This window comes from Labrus mixtus, chromosome 16 (genome assembly GCF_963584025.1).
Source record: "Labrus mixtus chromosome 16, fLabMix1.1, whole genome shotgun sequence".
NCBI classification, from domain to species: Eukaryota; Metazoa; Chordata; class Actinopteri; order Labriformes; family Labridae; genus Labrus; species Labrus mixtus.
Genome location: NC_083627.1, coordinates 11,363,969 through 11,381,195, shown reverse-complemented (window position 1 = coordinate 11,381,195; position 17,227 = coordinate 11,363,969). Strand labels below are relative to the sequence as shown.

Genomic DNA, 17,227 nt, shown 5'->3' with positions numbered 1-17,227 from the left:
TAATACAGTAGTCTAATCTGCAGGGACATTTTTAAGATGAATAGTTAAATAAGACTTTCAAAGTCATTCTCGTTGATAGGACAGATCCTTAGCCCTGTTTCCACAAGGGGTATGACAATTAGCTTCCATCTGTGTCAGTCAAATCAGCTGAATTCAGACTGGATTTGAGACAGAAATGAATAGAAACTGTCTTTACGTGCATTTTTAGCAGCTGTAAACATAGACAGTGGTCTCATTTGTTAATAGGTTGAATATAGAAGGGAGAAATAAGGTGGAAATTGGCGTACAAGTCTGAATAGCCAAAAGGGTAATAATAGTTCATCGTGTCCTCTTGCATTGTTAAATAAAAATGTGGATGCAGTGGAAGGAGCTTCCGCTTGAAATTTCACTTAAACTTGAATTGATAACAATTGTGACATGGCTACAATGGTTAGGGAGGAGACAGCCGTATTTTTATATTAAGGTGATTTAATAAAAATTAATTCCTTGCAAAGTTAAATCACTGTGTGATGTCTATGTCCCTGTATGTCTTGTTTCTGTGTGGGGTCATGTTAATTCTGCAATCAGCCTGGTCATGTGACCTGCCTCAGCCAGGTAGACACAGGTGTGTAGGGGGCGTGGCCTGGGGAGAACAAAGGGAGAGGGAGAAATGTTTGTGGGGGTTTTTTTTAGGGCAGAGGAGGGCTGCTGGAAGGCTAGTTTTCTTGGAGAAGAAACAGGCACCTTGGTGTCTTTTTTACGCAGTTTCCTCCTCCACATGAGAAGAGTACATGTTTAGGAGGACAATTCAGGATTCTGAGGGCCGGTCATGACGAGACCTCAATTGCAGGACCGGTGAGTGCCATTAATTTGATACATTTTTTTTTGCCTCTTTTTGTGTTTTTTCGCAATGCATTGCTTTCCATATTTTTGTTTGCTTGGATAACCTTTCTGACTTTTTGAGACCCTTCAATTGGAACGACAGTATATGGATAACAAGAACATTCCCAGGATTGGAAATGGGACATTCAAGGTGGACAATATGTTTTTTCAATTCTAGGTTTTTTTAGTTGTTATTGGGGATTAAATTGGGGGTAAAGCGTACATTTAATTTTCTCCTGTTGTCTTTTTAAATCATTCACATGCTAACAGGGCTTGCTCCCTTTTTCTCTACCAAATCCCTTCTTGTTTAAGTTCCTAACCAGGTTTTATCATTCATTTCAGTCGATTTGAATTAAATATTATAACTAATGCTTTAAAATTAAGCTGATTGTTATACAATCATAAATTGATGAAAGCAAAAATCCTAATTAAGTCAGTAAATGTTTGAGGCTAATGTTTGTAAAAAGTGAGAAATACCTCATTAACTATTAAAGGCGGTTATAGGTCTAGGTTACAGGTTTACTTGATTTAGACTTGCACTACCCTCAAAGACTAAAGACTTAACGAGGACTCGCCCTCAAAGACTTGAGACTTGACTAGGACTCGCCTTCAAAGACTTGTGCCCATTTTTATGTGTACCAATGTCACTGAAGTAGTGAGTAGGTAGTAATAGAAGACAGTGGGTAAAATGAACCGAGATTCACTTTCAAATGAATGTAGACCCAAAAGAACCTAAACTACCTTTGACTCATGCAGCCAGTTTTCTAAATCATGAAACATTGTGCTTCTCTATAATAGCAATACTCGTTTTCACTGTTCCCACCTGTACTTTGACATTACATAAAAAAAGTCTAGACCTTTTATGAATATTTCTCCATAATGGATTGGATGGAGTTTGTAACAGGGTAAAGAGGTAATACAATTCATGTTTTTTTTTTTACTGAGATATAACTCTCAGAAAAATAGGTGTGTCGTCAGTTGGGGGATATGTGAGAAAAATCTGAGGCTTTTCATATTGCATTACCTGTCCACATCCAAATGATGTATTTTGGATCAGTGTCCATCATGTATCTTCATAAAAAAAAAAAAAAAAAACTAAAAAAGTGAGTGAGTCACCTCTTTCTCCATTTTCCTGTTGCAACTCAAGTGCCTGGATGCCAATGGCATGAAAAAATGAATCAAAAAACAATATTTACTGGAACATTACATGCAGTTAAATTACATGACAAAGTAATACATGACATAAGTATTTGTGTTTGTGGCTTATTACTTCACTTTTTTTTTTATTACCTCATCTTCTGAAACACATCCAGGCAGGAATAACAGAATGTTCTACTTTTCAGGAAGAAGGTTCTGTCTGCAGTTTCAGGTCTCTGCCTGGACGTGAGGGCTTGCATCAACAGGAACCAAACTCGATGCCAATCCCTGCTGGCTTTATGTAGGAGTGTTCTCAATGAAGCCAAAGCAGAAAGTACACAAATCTAGTTCCTTGAATGTCCACTTAAAGGCTGGCTGCAAAAGCCAAGGAGCCCCCATTAGATCCTATAATAATATTCCTATGTATATAGCTGGAATAAATGTGTTTACAGCCTGGTAAATAAAAGGCTGGTCTCAATATCTATTTTTTTATGTTGGTAAAAACTGATTGGGGGGTTCATTTTTGTACAATTCCTTGTTTGGAATTTATGAAGGCCAAGCCTATTGATGAAAAGTTAGACAGAGTCAACATTCAGCTTTAACACACTACTTCAGAAACCAATGTGTGATGTCATTGAGACTCCATCCATGAGAGTCATTTTTAAAACCTGATTACCAGTTCACTTTTTGTCCAAGGTTTGGCTCTGGATTGGAGGCCCAGTTTCCGGAGTGGTGCTGTATCTACCACTCGGTAGATTCATCAAGGCTCTTAGTCTATGATGGCAAGGGGCCTTATGGTGTCCCTCCGACAACACAGGTCACAAGTGTATGCAAACAGCTCTATTATTGAAGTTGGTGATTATTGGTAGGTATACAGTAAGTGTTTTTCCTGCGCAGTGTGGATGTTGTCATCCTTAGAGAAAGTGTAAGAAGCTAACACATCCAAAACAATCTCTTGGTACTGCTGGGGAGAGGGATGTGTGGACTTGCTTTGCCTGCTACCATTGTGACCTTGTCCCATGTCAAGCACTCATCCTGTGAATATCTCACCATGTAGTTTGCTTTTACAGTCAATATTTTATTGATGACAGAGTGGAGTTGTGACTGGGTTAATGTTAAAACGGGTCACCCAGTGACACTGACTTCACCAGCAGGGCCATTGAGTAGCCTTTCAAGAAAAATACATCTATTATTTATTAAATTCATTACTCTTACTGCACAGCTCCTATATCTTGGGTTGATTGAACCTTTTCTGTTTTTTGCCTCACCTTTTTGCTCTGTTGGTATTTCCCTCCACTGAAATTCATATCCATTTAGCTAAAGACATTTTATTTTAGCCTTGTCCAAGAAGTAGTGTGCCCTTTTTAAAAAGAGAACTAGTGCACGGAGTGGATTGTGGCTCCGCTCATATATTCTTCTCCTCCTACCCTCTTTTCAAAGACCAAAGGAACATTTGCATAACATTTCTCTTGCTGGTATGGGGCTCTGATGAGTCAGAGGTCCTGCTCAATGAAGAACATGGCAAGTGAAGTGTGAAAGAAAGCAGCAGATGAGAACTTGTCCGCTTGTGGTAGCGAATAAGGCGGATGGACGGAGATTTTGTCACTGTTGGTGGTGTGACGGGTACATTGAATACAAACTGAGTAAATTCAAGGCATGAATTTATATCTTTGAAACTTTGTGTTGCTTTCCTTTTCTCCTTTACAACAAGGCATGCTATAAAGATAGAATATCTTTTTTTTTTTTTTTTTTTAAAGGATAGGACTAGTAGTTAGTTTGCACATACAATTTACAGATGCTACAGTCCTCAAAGCGAGCAGCGCTGGTTCAAATCCCACCTGTGGCTCCACTGCTGCATGTCATTCCCCCCCCCTCTCTCTCCTGATTTACCCCTCTATCCACTGTCCTATCTCTATAATAAATGCATAAAAGCCCCCAAAATAACCCTTTAAAAAAAAAGTGGGAAGGCCGATTGCTAAACGTGTGCAAGTAAGCTATAGAGGTGCATCAAACAACAGACGGGTGACCAGAATCAGCCGATATTCAGCTTGTCGGGTGGTGATCGGTGAGCAGCTAGTCCTCTCGAATAAATCCAATTCTGAGTCAATCTTAGATTTACACACACATGGCCACAGGTTTCATGCCATGTGCACAGTGATACAAACACTAACGCGACAGCCACACACAAGACAGTCAGCAGTGTGGACAAAAGGTGCCCATCAGCAGAGGCAAAATAACATCGACCTACTGGAGTATAAACAGAACAGCCCCTCTCTTAACATGGAGCTTACTGTTTCGTAGGACCCTTATCTTCTATGGGAGGCCTCGTGTTTGGGTTGTTTCTTTTTTTATTTCTTTTTGCGGAGAGATGGTCCATAATCAATCAATAGGTGCACAGTGTCCACTGGCTCAGCCCCCCGCTCCAGTTCACTGTAACAGACACACACTGTGCTGTAAAGATTCTTCTTTTGTCCCTCCTGAAGATGTATTAGTTATTTTTGGTGCTCTGCTGTTAGTCGTAAACTTAAGCTGTTGACTTGCAAGTGCAGATGTTCAGAAAGGTTTCCTAAGTCTTTTTTTTTTTATTCTGTCAATTATAGTTCTAGACATAATGTGTAACTCAGCTTTCTGGGTTCGTCGGACTTAAAACACTGGGAGCTTCTTCAGCTACAGCTTCAACTTTATTCAATACACACATGCACAGCGAGCCGGAGAACCACAACAACGCTTTACGGCAGCTATGGTAATCCTCAAGGGACATCTCGATCTCAAAAATTACAGTAACAAACACACAACAGTCTGTTACAATATGCAACATTTTAAACATGAATGAAGCTGATATCAAATATTTTCTTACTAAATATATCTGTGAGTAATACCTTTTTAAGTCAATTCAAACTCCCTCTGGGCTTGTTGTTCTCAGCTCTGTGTTCATACTGACGAGATGGTGCTTCCTTCAGCATTTTTAGGATTAACATGTTTCATTCACAATAATACCTCCCCATTCAACTGTTAGTCCTGCTCCCACATGGGGGTAGAGAAATTGGCCAGGGACACTGTAAGTAGAGGCATTGCAAGAGTACAATTCATGTAGAAGCCACTCCCCACACAAGATAAGATATGAATTACTTCAGAGAGATTAGAACAAAATCAATTTTGGACTGAATGTCTAAAGGGAGATCGTCAAAAATAGACTTGCAGCGTATTTGAAACGAAGCAGAACGTAGTGGCACTGCTGGCCCACTCTGGAGATGGACCACAGCGCTCGCTGTGGAAACACAATCATTGACTAGAGTGGTAGAGAACTACAGCCTAATGCATGGTGCTGGCGAACAAGGAGTATGTGGAAATTGGGGGTTACAGTCCTATCAATTTCTCTACTTCGTGCAGACTAATAGAAATAATAAGAAAACTTAGAAAATGAATACGATTTTTTTTATATTAAAATCAATTGATTTTAAATCCTTTTTACCTGCATTACAAAATCCATTATTTAACACCGCTTTTTATGTATTTAAAGAGTAATTTCTGATTTGTCTGAAAGCTACAATAAATAAGAAAAATGTTGCCAATTAATACAGAATTGAAGGTGAAATATTCCTGATTCAATCAGCTCAAACTATACGACATCATAGTGAAGAGAGTGAGAAGAATATAAAGAAGTCAAAATCATACGATGACTCAGGTACTATAATGAAATTAGACTGTAAAGGAAAATTATAATACCTGTCATCATTTCTTTGAATAGAGAGGAAAGGGATAAAGATTTTCCAACAATGTATAACTGCAAGGGCCGTTCAAATGGGCAATGCTCTCTAATCAGAGTCACCCGTATCAATCACGCTGCTGTGGCAGGCTAATTTTTTCATCATTAATTACCTTGAACATTTTGGACGCTGATCAGACGAGACCCGTCTTAAACCCACTGCCGAGCTGTCACTGACACTAATGGAATTTTAAATCTTCCCTCACAGAGGAGTTCTACTTAAGTGCAAGTCCCAATTACGGGGAGGGTAATTTAGCTAATCTCCTTGAAAAAGTGACGATAGGCTGCAATCAATATCAAAGTATGTGCCTTGCTTAGGAGTGAGCAATTTCCCATTCTGACACACCATGTGGCCACTTAGGATATCAGTGTAAACCACAAAGCACAGCGTACCTGTACCAGGGCTCATACGGAATCAAATATATTTTCTTGTTTGTGGTTGGTTTGCCTTCGCAATAAGTCAAGTTAATTAATATAGCACATTTCAGCAACAAGACAATCAAAGTGCTTAAATAAAACAATTGAGTTTAACTAAGCAATATGTAACTGTGACACGCTGCGTATATAATGGGTACTGCAGTCCAAATTCAAAACATCGAAGAGAGCCGTCTCCCCCCTCCCCCTCCTCGCTAGGGTGGATGCACACATGGGTTGCCATGGCGTGGACATGGAAGCTTCATTGTTTAACCAGCTCTGCATCTAACCTCTCCACATTTCTTAAAAGCATCGCCAATATTTATCTTAGTTTTACCACGTTTCTGGTTGTGGAGCTAATTAGAAGATTCAGAGGCCTTTAGGTCGGGTAAAATCAGTTGTGTCTGAACCATTGGTTAGTCGTGATAACTGGACTCATATTAACCAAGGGGCATCTAAGATGGTTGTGTGGGGGTCCCTTAAAACTGCCTGTCCAGTACTCAGTCAGTTTTATTGGATTTGGTAATGCTCAGAAATTTCACATGATGTTTTGCTTTCCAAAACATTTCTGTATCCTGAAAAATAAATGGCTGGATTTCAATGAAATGTAATATTAATATGAATCTTCCACTGGGAATTAATCCAATGGTTCCAGTGTCTAACCGTGGCCATGTTTAACCTCTCTCACACAACCATAAGATAAATCAATTTACTATTGCACAGAAAAGTTTATCGTCTACCTATAGCCTTGTGAAATGTGTTCCAAGGGGAAAAACAACCTTTAATCACTTCCGATTTGGGGAGAAAGGGAGTTTTGGAATACAATAGACAAAGTGATGTACATCCAACAGGAACATGGCACAGGATCTGAATGCGCCCTCTCTAGTCAATGATCATGTTTCCACAGCATGCACCTCCCGGTCAATCTCCTGTGTGTCTGAGAAGCGCCATCGGGTCTTTATTCTCAAGAGAGAGCCCAGCAATCATCAAGCCAAAAAGAGTGGATCGACCCGGACAGGAAGTCAGATGTAGTAAACATGTAGAGCAGCTGGTCAGTTTCAAAATTAAACACCATGTACAGACTCTTGATTGTATACCCCATCATTTTATCGACATTAAGTCAAAACAGGTAACCATTTAACAACACATCAACCTTGAAAAGGCAAAATAACCTGTTGCTTGCAAGTTCTTCTCTTCATTCCTGTGATCCCGTGGTGAACTTGTAAACCCCGGAGTCCATGGGAGCTCCAGAAAAAAAGACGGTCTGTTAGGGCACTGGCCGTCGTACAGAGCAAAACCAAGGCGGAGACGGACTGCTACACGCCTTGGTTTTGCTGTGGAATCTGTGGGTGAAAGAAAGTACAACAAACAAACAGCTTCAAGTCTTATCCCCTTTTGTGACTCCAGCTTTCCCACAATGAAAATGATAACCACAGTGATGCATCCTGTTCTTTGTGGCTTCTTGACCATTTAAAAAAAAAAAAAAATGCTACAGACATGTATATCGACATGTTCTCATGTACTCTCTACTTGGTATGTCTTATCTTATGGGGATACCAAAGTTAAATCCCACCTGTCTCATAACTTTGTTTGACATTGCACCTTGTCATGAACAGATAGCTTTTCAAGGGGGCTGTTAAATTACATTGTACATCATGACATCAATAATTTACAACTTTTGGGAGTGAAATGTTATAGGCTTCTCAGTTTAGGAGCTATTATATTCCTTATTTCTCATCCCGACAGGCTACTGTAGCGCTTCTCTATGAATAGCCGACATATCATCTCTCATCTCTATTTCTGCTCACCTCTTAAATATAGCATCAGGTTCTTTTGATATGAATGTACTGTTCAAATGACTATCTTCTCTCAGATTTTGACACTTTTAATCAATAACCTCAGACAATGCAAAGACTTATAAATGTTCTCGGCTCCTGTCTCCAGCTGAGCTTTAATGAGTCATTCATTTTGCTGCTGAATGCCATAAAATAATCTTCTTTAGAGAGTTTAAATGGAGCCTCTGGCAGATGAACCGTTAGAATCCTTGACAGTGACCTGTTGTTAGAGGCACAGTCACTGCCAAGGCTGGAAACAATGAGTCTGGTTTTTGTGTCTAGGAGGCAGCCAATAGAAGAAGAAAAAAATCTAAGATGTAATTTACCTCCAGAGGGATTTCATCAGCTCGCTGTGTTTATAAGCTAAGAGAACTTAGACACTGGCAGCAATCCAGTAAAGGTTTTATTCAAGTTAAGCTGTTTTATGTAAACTTATGACTTATTATAGAATTTCTATTGACAGAAATACACCAATGACACCATATATAAAACACAGTATCACTCTCCATTTCTGGCTGAAAAGCTGAGTCCCTTAAAGAGACCCTGGCAGTAAGAATATGTGGTATAACTCACTGCTGGTTGTTTGTCTGAACGCAGAGGCTGCTATCTAAAGTGTCCATCAGTATTAACCAATGCCATTGATACACACTTATATGTCACACTGAAGCAGCGGGAGCAACTTGGAGTTGTCTTGCGCAAGGACACATCGTACAGGTGGCTGCAGGGGCTGGGGATCAAACCCCTGACCTTCCGGATGATAGACAACCGACTCTACCTCTGAGCCACAGTTTCTTTGTTTGAATTAAAATATGTCTGCTGGTGCGTAGACGTTTAGAATCATGGTTCCATTTCCCAGCCTCAAGTTAATGTAAAAAGTTCTTCATGAATGATAATAACACTAGCTTCAAGAGTGGGAAATGTTGAATGTTGGGGAAAATACATTTCTTTTAAATCATGTTATTTGCCAAGATTTATTACATTAATTCTGTGCCTGTACATTTTCCCATGTCAATGTTTAAGCAGTTCAACAAGATAGTTAAGGATTTCCTGTAGGAACCTCAAAGTGGTCCGACCGACTTCTTTTTCATCAGAGGGATTGGTTCTGTCAAATATAGAACTATTGGCTGGTTAGAGATAGAGAAGTCACCTGCCTTCCATTACAGCCAAATAGATGCTCTTATTCTGATGGAGATATTGATCCATTACTTTAGCTCTCACAGGAAGTTTGTAATAAAATCCATAAAACGTTGGTTCAGTCTCCGTAGAAACAAGGGCACTGTTTGAGTTGGAAAATTCTATGAATAAAAAAGGGAAAAAAACAGTATGGAATGCAGGGAGCATTACGTTGTTAGCGTATAATCCATTACATTGTTAGTGAGGTATCTGAAATAAGATATATATACTGATCCTTTAAATTGCATAATGCACACATCTGGAAATAATTTGTATCTGAGGTGATATAGCAGTCCCCTCTAGTTGAATGTTTACCTTAAGGTGTTGTGTAAGAGAATTGCCAAATATGGATGTGTTACATGATGTTTTTGAAGTCCCATAACGACAAGCAGATGTTCCGATGTAGTGTCTGTCCATAAATAAGACTCTCATCCTATGTTCGGGGGAGATCACTTTTGGCTTTGGGTCTTCCGCCAGGCCGAACCATGGCGAGCCTGGAGATGCTGTATCTTGTTTGTCAATAAAATGATCATTGTGTAAGCAAGTCAGTGTCAATGGCGAATTTCTTCATCATCAACATATCAACAACAACAAGGGAATCCACATCATTAGTAAACACGGCTCTGACAACAACACAGCTGGCGTGACTCAGGCTTCTCAATCATTGTAGATAGTCATGACTCAGAGACATTTACAGAGGATATATCTGATGCTGTATTTATGAGTAAAATGTTGCACATTCTTCCTTTATTTCACATTTTGTGGGTTGGTAAACACTCAGTCTCAATATATGGTCAAAAACACTGTCAAAGTGGATTTCTCTAAATATGTCCCCCTTAAAATTAAAATTAATTTTCCTGGAACGTACTTTCACACTGATAGTTTTCAAACTCTTTTTTTTCTTTACTTTTTTGAGAAATTCAGTTTGAAATAGTTATTTAATGCAAAAAAACAGACATCATGATTGGTGGTTCTGCTGAAGCCTTTACAGGAGCAGAAGAGGAATAGCAAAAGAATAAAATAACACAAGAACCATTTAACTCTCCATAACAACGTATCTGCTTTAAACATACCCAAGAAGTCATTCTGTCGACTCAAATGACTGTGCTGTTTTATTGATAAGTAAAATGTGTGCGATGGTAGCCAATGCAAGGAGAGCAACATCAATTTTGTAGCTCCACTGGCCAGATCACTACTGCATATGTGTCTTGACTTCAAATGACATCACTAGTGCAATATGTCAGTGCCTGTCGTGGCGGGAATTTTGCTCTACTTTGTTTGGTGGAAGGAGGTGGAGACGGGTTGTTTGCCTTCATATACAGTCAGTAGCTTCACTAGCTGCAACTCTGGTTTGAAGCGTTAATAGTTCTCAACAGGTAGTTCACACAGGGATTTTATCAAAGGAAAAAAAACATTTCATTAAGTGCTTGTTCTGTTTGTTGGTTTGTGTTGTCCCTAATAGGTGGCATTGCATGGCTGTAAAGCTAATAAGGGGGTGGGCCTTCCTGCCTGGTCGTACGACCAATGGCTGGGAAACTGTCGTTTTGATTAGCAGAGGCAGGCAGGTGTGCACGAGAGGACAAATGTTTGGGACTGGGAGATGCTTCATGTGAGTTTGGACGACACACTGTTTTTCTTTGAAACAAAGTCTTTTGAGTTATTATCGCATGTTTGTGTTACAGTATAATAATGCACGGAGGAGAACGCCTTGGAACCGAGCAGAGTGAGCTGGTGCAGAGAGCGACGCAACGGCGTGCCGAAATGAGGCTGCAACAGGTAAGGTCTGTCTCCCTTACCTTAGTTGGCAGCCACAAGCAATCATGCCCTGGTCGGCAGACGCCTGGAAGCCCTAGACAACAATAATTCCAGGGTTGTGCCATGACATAAAGATGTTTACAATTTGTTAGTTTTATATGAAAACATCACAGAATGAATAATTATTTAGTTAGTTTCCTACCCCTCCTGTTTTTTATTGTGTTTGTTGTTTTTCTGTCCTTGGTTAGTAATTCAGCTCAGCCTTACTATATTATTATTATATAGGGCCAGACTACTTCATGTGTTCTTCCCCTGCAGGATGAAGCTCTATATCTGTAAGAGTGTCAGAGATTTTTTTTCTTGTTTATCACATGGATACATACCTGAGGGCCACATGAAATGCAAAGTCTATGTCATATCCTTGGATAAACTATAAGATTTATTCAATTACAATAATACAAATCAGTGCAGTAAATAAAATGCTGTACAGTTTTATACCTTTAAAGCTTTTAGCCATTCACACAAAGTGAAGTCTACATGAAGCAGGAAATACAATTTTAGGAATCTTAATATTCAAAGAATCACCTTTGGTAATACAATGAAAGCACAAGATACTAAGTCCCTAAAAATGAATCAGATAATTGCACTAGAATGAATAAGGCGCACCAAGGTGATCATGGATTAGAGGATATCAGAACAAGCCTTGGAGGATAAAATGACAGTAGAGTGAGCTGGATAAGGTACACATTCCCCGTTCATTCAGGGAGTGGAATGATGATTGAGCACAGCGTGAGGGTCTGCCCCCAAGAATCCCGCTGGGATAATCCAGACCTGATAACAGGAATGAATTTTATTCTAATCTCCTCCTTATCTGCTCTGGCTCCATTTGTGTGTGTCAGGACACGTTTTCTCCTTTATGCACATTAGGGTTCAATTCACAAAGTCAACATGAGTGTGTTTAATGTTGCTAATTAAAAACACACATGTTGTGCATGCATGTGAGCACACACCACACCAACACTACACCTTGCATTTATCTTCACAGTTTATCCTCCATGAAGCAGAATTTCACCCGATTCCCATTGATTTCAAGCTGTTGAAGAGACTTATTTATGTATTGAAGTATTGATCATGCTGTAGCAGATGGTAGAGAATGGCTGAATGCATTACTGGGCCTCTTTCAGTTACAGTTATACACCTTTGAATGTGTTCCCATTAGTTGCCGCCTTCATTACACAGGCCTCGCTAATTAGCTTTGAGACTGTGAACTTCACCACAAATGAATACCTCAATCTCACTGAAGTCTTTCCACATTCCTCTCATGCTCTGTGTTGCAACACATTATGTCATCAACCTCTTTGCTGTTATCAGAAAGTAGCACTGCATGAAAGTGGGATACTGAGTGCTGTTCTCCTGCTCAATATCGGCCATTTTTTTCTCTTTTTGTTTTCTCAACTCCTTTTACCAATACTAAGTTTTACAACTTACAAAATGATTGAATTGAAATTAAAAGTACGAGTGAATAGGATAACTTATAATTTAAGAGATGACATGAAGAATCTAGGCCAGGGGTCACTGCTTAGCCATTACAGCCAGGAGCTCACTGGTTTGCATCCCAGTTCAGCCATGAATGAAAAGGAATCACTGTTTTGACGAAAAACAAGTAAATAGGAAATGTGATTATACATTCAAGTTAATTTGACTAGGAACATTTATTTTAATGCAAACAAATGTATCTAAACTTATCAACCCAAATTCAGTCAACTTAAAATGTTAACTCCCAACTTTCACATACTCCGTGCCCTCCCTGGTGTGTCAGGCACTCCGCCCCGTTCGCTGCCACTCCAGTCAATGCTCCTTTTTGTCCACAGCGAGTGCCCCAATTTGTCTCCGGCGCATGCCAGCAGCGTCATTACGCTCTGCTCCGTTTCAAATGTGCTGTGAGTCTATTTGTCTATCTATCTTTTCTGCAGTGGGACTTTTGTAATTTTGTTGAATGTTTGTTTTCAAATAACAGAAGCACCATGACGTCAATACAACGTCTCTTCCAGCCGATCCCTGCTATGCAGACTCTGGTTGCAAATTGGCAACATCCACTCCATGATATTCTGGCGTCATTATCATCATCATTAAGGAAGCTGTCCGACACTGTCTAGTATACAGTTCATGGTTTACCCAGACATTGTAGTTTTACTATTGAAACCTTGACCTCAGAGCCCTGCACATTCCACATTGGTGCAACAGGGGATCATCATACAGCCAAGCTGCCATATTTGACAGGTTGGAAATTATGGCATGTAGGGAAAAAAACACCTTCAAAAGACGAGATCAAAATAAAAATGTTCCGTATGTGCTGGATATTTGAATCAATTGACACCTCCTTTGCAGCTCAAATGTATTTAAGTGTTTCATTTAGCAGGACCTGGGGCTATAAATTCAATGTTGCAGAAATGGTACTCAAATCTACAGGAGGTACATATCTTGCTGCGACAGGCAGATTGGAGAAAAAAAAAAAAAAAACTCTCCTCAGTATCAGCAGCGATCATTGTTCGCATATCTCACAGGTGGGTTCCAATGAGAATAGCAGTGGTAAAAACCTCCCTCAAAATGTGAAAAGCTATTATTACACGATTCCTGCTATCATAATCTCCATTACTCTATTAATGGAGACTTGGGCGGACTTCTGATTAAAATGTCAGCGCCAGGAAAGGCAAAAACCTTGCTGTGACCTCCCTGAATTTGAATTAATGAGATATTTAGACTGTGGTTTTCTTTCCACACTGCCCCATGGGCTCTGTGATTATCCTAATCCGTGGAGTACATCTGTGTCTATTAATTTTCATCTGACACTAAGTAGGCAGTCACATTTTCAGCAGACATCCTGGAAATACATAGAGGAGCTTTGAACCCACTCGCTGAGGGTCAACAGTCAGTTTGTTGAAGCTGAGGAACCCCTGAACCAACGGCCACTTTGAGATTATATCGCCACGCGCTCTAAGAAGGACTGTGACTTCTAGCTGACTTCATTAAGAACTTCTTGTCACTTTTTCACGATTGTATTGTTTAGCTTTCATATGACTGCTTTCATGTTCTTAGCTCACAGTACTTCACTAAATAAATGACATGAAAAGACGCTCTATACTGTCTATACTGTACTGTACACAGAAGAACTTTTTTCTCACACAGAAGCAATAGAAACATTAATGACGAGGTAAAACTGAGGCCATGATGTTAATCCACAAGGGCTTTATTAAAAACCTTTGTCTTTTCCTGGGCACCATCTGAAATCACAAATCATCTCGAACAGGCCCTCCAAGAGAAGTTCCTCATAAAATGCCTTCAGAAATGTTATTTCATGTCAGATTTGACACCATTGACTTCTACATTTGTCTTCCTGCAGCGCTTCCCTTGCAAAGCATCCAACACTGCAGCAAACTCAGGGAGTAATCAGTGTACAGTACCACTTATAAGCCCTGCAGCTTCTGAGTGATTCACCCTGCAAATAAACGCTGCCATCACCCCAGATCCTAAGGCGTTTGGTAGAGGGAGACCCCATTGTCCCCATTGTCCCCATTGTATAGAGGTACAGAAACTCTGAGGCATATTCTGTCAGGCTGTAAGATTAGTCTGTCTCACAGTGAGTATACATGGCGACATAACCAGGTCTTGACAAGCTTAGCAGCAGGTATTGAAAGTACAAAAGAACCAGTGAGCTCATGATGTGTTCAGAAAAAGAATGCAGCCATTCAATGTGCCTGTGAGGGAGAGAAATGTAGAGGCGGCAGGTTTTTAAGCAAAAAGGAATCAGGCTACCTAAAGGGTGCTAATGATTGCAGGTAAATCTGGGAGAAAAAAAATCATTGTTCCGCTGGAAATAGTTCGAACTCACCTGAGGCCTGACAAAATTTTATGGGCTGCAAGTATGGAGGGTAGTTTATTTTTATAGAACGCACGGTTCCCTGGGAGGATACAGTAGAGGAAGCATAAAGGGAAGAAACTTAGGTTCACAGTTTTGGCCGTATAGAAGGCAAAGAGGGAGACTTTGGGTTTGTCCAGCAGAAGTGGGATGTAGAGGGTTCATTACTGGGAAAGCTGGAGAGAGTGGGGACAGAGTTTGCAAAAGGTGGGAAAGGGGATGTCAAAAGAAGCCGTTAAAAAGACGATCCGGATGAAGAGAAAAAAATAGCAGTTGGGGGCCAAATCAAAGGTAGGAGAAAACCATTGATCTACTTTGTTCTACTCTCTTCCCTCCCCTCTTCCCATAAGGAGCATGGGGAGGAAGATCAACGGCCGGTCTGGCAGGGGGTGAGTGCTTGCCCTGGACAGGGCACCTTCCTTTGGCTTTACTTTCCCATACCCTTTTTAAAAGTCTCTCTTCTGACTTCTCTGTGTTATGTTCTAATATTTGCAACAGAAAATGTTGCATGGTTTTTTAATTTCCTCAGTTTTAACCTAATGATCCAACAGCACAAAGAAGTCATGTGTGTGTTATGCGTTAAGAGCTAGCATGGAGGTCTGTTGCGCTGGGACGCCCAGCCTAACAGTCCAGCCTGTCTGAGGTGTCGTGGGACTAACTAGATGAAACATCAGTGAAGGGGTGTTCCCCTTGACCTTCCTGAGGTGTCGTGGGACTAACTAAATGAAACACAGGTAAAGGGGGATTCACCTTGACAACCCCACTTGAGCTAGGGTTAACACTAACCAAGTGATGGCGTGGCTCTTGCTACCCATCTGTCTACTTAGTTGTGTTGTGCATTTCATACACTACAACACTTTGCGTTTTGAAGACTAACATCTAGCACTCTTTAACAGCATCACCACCTCATGCTACACACTGTATGTGTTTTTTTAAGAACAAAACCTTTTTTGTAGTTTTTTTGTACTGACTGTGTAACTTTACATTATTGTATTTTTTTATTTAACTGAATGTAAATATGTTTGATTTGATTTTAACTTCTATTTCTATTTTTAATAATTGTATTCCCGTCTCCTGTTTTCTGGAGCTGCTGTAATGGATCAATAAAGTTTATCTTTATCTTTATCTTTTATCTGACTACCTCTCACATGTAAAGATGATGTGTCATCAACTCAGAGTTTTTAGTCACAGACTATGGTTTTACAAAGATCTTGCAGGGTCACTAATTGCAAGATTACAACTAGTTTCCTTTTTCAAATCATTTTCCATCATGTATTTGAGAGAAATTTGCAACGATGCCTTTTGAGCAGAAATATATCTAGTGTATATCTATATCTTTCTATTTTTTGGGATTTTGTGAAACTTATAAGTTCTTAGTTGACCTTATACCTTCATGAATGCCTTTTCTTGTTGGTCACTTCATAAGACTTCTATTATTTTTGGCTTTCTTGTCCCTTTGTGCAATATTGACCTTGTTTGACTACATTTTGTTGTGTACACTCGCTCAGTCTGAAACTGTATATCTGTCACAGGTTTTTATGTTTTGTAATTTTATTATTATTATTTTATAATCAGAGGTGTAACGAGTACTAATATATTCTACTCAAGTAAAAGTATTGTTACTTTGATAAAATTTTACTTAAGTAAAATGTACTTTAAGTAAATGTTACTTAGTTACTTTTTTTAACAATGCATCTCTCGTGTGTCGTGAAAAAAGGACGAGAGGATATTAATCTCAAAGTTTTTTTAATTAAAAGAAAAGATTTATCTTTTCAGATAAACATTTTCTTTTCTACCCCATTGACAAAAACAAAATATACATAATGATGGACAAATAATCAATGATTATATATTCAAGTAATCAGCTGTTTTATGAAGAAGAAAATACTAAAAGGGTCTTTGTCTCAATCATAAACAGTGTAAAGAGTATTTTAGTGTTTTTAGTTTTATTATTCTGAGGCTGGTTAGTCTCAAAGACAGCTTCAAAGGCTGATTCAGCTGCAACTAAACCTGAGATGAAAGATAATCCATTTATTGTTTTAAAATGAGCCTTTATGAGCTTAAATATTAGATGTTTTAGTCTCTGTTTGTTTACCTCTTAGCTACTGAAGCTTCTAACTGAATCTGTTTGGTTTGAAGTATTTATTTTCACACATCTGAGATGTGTTAAATTGCAGCAGCTTATAACACCCAACTTCCTCATACGTCTGCTTCAAAATAAAAGCACATCACAGAGATGGCAATTAGGGACTTTTATTGTGAAAAACTTTCCGGAACTAAATGTGTTTAACGCTCAGAGCTTTCGCGGAGCTGCAATTACTTTCCATGAAAAAAACCTGGAAAAAATTGCTGTGTCCTTGGAATTCCAGA

At 39.4% G+C, this 17,227-nt stretch overlaps 1 long non-coding RNA gene across 2 annotated transcripts in view; it reads left to right on the top strand.

The window, feature by feature from the left end:
* The first annotated feature begins 667 nt into the window (after positions 1-667).
* Positions 668-17,227, top strand: part of LOC132991665 (uncharacterized) — a 45,850-nt gene continuing 29,290 nt past the window's right edge. For both annotated transcript variants that reach the window (XR_009676219.1, XR_009676220.1), the window contains exons 1-2: positions 668-834; positions 10,869-10,962. This is a non-coding gene — a long non-coding RNA (uncharacterized LOC132991665). The remainder of the gene's footprint in view (positions 835-10,868; positions 10,963-17,227) is intronic.